The sequence below is a fragment of the Protobothrops mucrosquamatus genome, unplaced genomic scaffold (assembly GCF_001527695.2).
Source record: "Protobothrops mucrosquamatus isolate PMUCROS unplaced genomic scaffold, P.Mucros_1.0 scaffold_167, whole genome shotgun sequence".
NCBI lineage: Eukaryota > Metazoa > Chordata > Lepidosauria > Squamata > Viperidae > Protobothrops > Protobothrops mucrosquamatus.
Genome location: NW_015386243.1, coordinates 272951 through 276101, shown reverse-complemented (window position 1 = coordinate 276101; position 3151 = coordinate 272951).

Genomic DNA, 3151 nt, shown 5'->3' with positions numbered 1-3151 from the left:
TGCTCGGGCAGGGTCGCCTAGGAAACGGGCCAGGGGCGCGCCGACCGAGCCTCCCTATGGCCGCGGTTGTGAGCCAGGCAGGGGCAGAGAGCTGCGAGTGCGAGCGCGCCCCCCCAGATGTTGCGCCCGGTGCGGCCGGCCCGGAAAAAGGTGCCGGAACGCGGTTCCGCCGCGTTCCGGCTGAAAAAAAGCCCTGTTAATTCTAATCCCAGCTTCCTGGCTCCAATCTTTCTGACAAGATTATCACATCTGCATTTCTGCAGACCTGGATTCTGTTTGGAGCAGAGAGATGGGGAGGGTGGTGGTGGTTTCTGCCTTTAAGATCCTTTGGGGAAATATATTAGTCACTATTGCACTATTCGCCACTCATCTTCGCCACTTCGCCACTATTCACCACTGTTGCAAGACAGTAATCTTTCAGAAAGCTCTCTGGAGGAGGATACTCACAAATAAAACCTTTGATTAGGTTTGATTTTTCTAAGGACAACTCAAAATTTTAATTCTGGGTTAATGTGATCAGATCATTTCATTTGGTTTTATTTTGAGTTTTGGGATCACAGGAGAAGAACTTTGGATTGTGAAAAAGGTGTACCATTTATGTCCTGTAAATGAATTTCCACTACCTGCTTAATAGCCAAGGAGCTGTTTGTTATTTGGCAAAAGTTCTCTAGCTGTCTTTATATCTCCAAGTAGGGAAACTGCATAAATTCAGCTGAGTGATGTGATAGCAACAAACTTGAGTTTCTTCTATCTGTTGGCTGCCGCTTAGTAGTCATCTGGATTTTTGTAAGCCAGATATGGTAGCCCTAAAAGCAAATGACTGGTGCAAGCTGAGCTTTATGAATGGAGTGGGGATTTGAACTGGCTCACCTCACTAGATCCCATGAGTTGGTCTCATCTGTTCAGTTTCTGTGTTCCAATCATAGGAACAGTGCCTGGCCTTGTCCATGAGTGGAACCTTGATCACTGGCCTTCATAGATGCTAGGATACATAGAAAAATAATTGGCTGACTCCTGGAAAGTTCATCTTGAAGAATGCAGCTTTATCCCTCCTCCGCATGTTAGAAATATGTTAATACAAACTGAATTGCATTGCAAAATCTAAACAAAAGCAATCTTTAGTGACTTTGAGTGGGGGGAATCTTTGCTAAGACCTCTGATTAATCACATCTGTCCCTAATCCAAACAAAGTGAATTATCTGGAAAGAGCAATGATTTAGCAGCCTCCTTGTGGTATTTTTCACCCACCCCAACTTATTTTTATTTTTATTTTTTGCTTTGATGAGCTTAAATCACAGAAAGGTTGAGAGGCAAATTAAACAACCTTAGAAAGAATTTTAACCACAGCTTCTCTATCCAAGTCTGGTGTCATGCTGTGGTTGTTTTAACTGATATCAGAATTGTATGCCTACCCAATGGGGCTATGATAACAGGATGTGTCACCCCTTTGAGGTAGACCAGACCGGGAAATTGAAATTATGAATGCTAATATTTATTATAAGGTTATAGCGCAGTGATGGCGAACCTTTTAGAGACCGAGTGCCCAAACTGCAACCCAAAACCCACTTATGCATCGTCGGGTGCCGGGTGGGCGTGGCCCATTGGGTGGATGTGGCCCATTGGGTGGATGTGGCTGCGGTGGTAACAGCAGACTGGGTGGGACTAAAAAGGTCAATCAATCAATTCCAACTTTGCAAGATCTTTTTTTTTTCCTGTGAGAAGTTGAAATTGACTGATTGATTGAACCTTTTTTTTTTGTACACGGCGGCGGAGGCCTAAAGCGAAAAGGTTTTATAAAACCCAGCTGAAGGCCTAGGACTGGGGTGACGGCGCATGTGCCCACAGAGAGGGCTCTGAGTGCCGCCTCTGGCACCCGTGCCATAGATTCGCCACCATTGTTATAGCAGCATAATCTTGCAAATTTGAATGTGCCTCCCCTCTCCCTCCCTTTATATTCAAAAGAGGTAGGGAAGATCTTGTCTGAGAAGCTTTCTCAAAGTATATATTTGTGTCTCGGGCTCAAATTTCTTTTATCTGACTGTTGTCTTGCTTGTTCCGCCTGTTCTTCTTTTAGTCACCATGATGTAAAAAAGTTGTTGAGACTCTAAAAAGAGTGCAGAGAAGAGCAACAAAGATGATTAGGGTTCTGTAGTCTAAAACATGAAAAACGGTTGCTGGAATTGAGTATGTCTAGTTTAATGAAGAGAAGGACGAGGGGGGACATGATAGCAGTGTTCCAATATCTCAGGGGCTGCCACAAAGAAGAGGGAGTCAACCTATTCTCCAAAGTACCTGAAGGAAGGACAAGAAGCAATGAATCTGGAATGGAAACTAATCAAGGAGACAGCCAGCCTAGAACTAAGGAGGAATTTCTTGGCAGTTAGAACAATTAATCAGTGAAAGTTGTGGGTGCTCCAACAGTGGAGGTTTCAAGAAGAGATTGGACAATCATTTATCTGAAATGATATAGGGTTTCCTGCTTGAGCAGAGGGTTGGACTAGAAGACCTCCAAGGTCCCTTCCAGCTCTGTTATTCTGTTATTCTTACATCCCATTATAGAATCTTACAAGTCTGATGTATTATGTATTTGCATAATTCAGTGAATTAGGGAGGTGTCTGACTGACTTATGAAAGTTATGTGGATGTTCTGAACTTGGACAATATTTTGCCCCTTGTCCCCTTGGCAATGGAGCTTGCATATCTATTTCTGTCAAGCTCAACTTCCTTATGCTCTACATGTATTCATCGTTCCATTGTTACAGCTACAATAATAGTAAGCCTACCAGATCTGTCAGGAAAGACTGTAGCAAAATCTAGTGGCCATCTGGAATTTTGCTGGCAGTTTTATGCTTGTTAAGCACATCGGTTGAGTCAGCCTATCTGCAAGATATGTTCCTCCCCTTCTTTTAATCCGCTGAATCCCAAATGGAGGACAAAAGCAGTGTTTCTCAGCCTTTGCAAATTTAAGATGTATGGACTTCAACTCCCAGAATTCCCCAGTCAGCCACAAATTTAAGTCCACAAATCTTAAAGTTCCCAAGGTTGAGAAATACTACATTAGAGCAGGGCTTTTCAACCAGTGGTACGGGTACCACCTGCAATACATTGGCACTTGGCAGGTGGTACGCGACCATCCTAGAAAAGTAGCGGG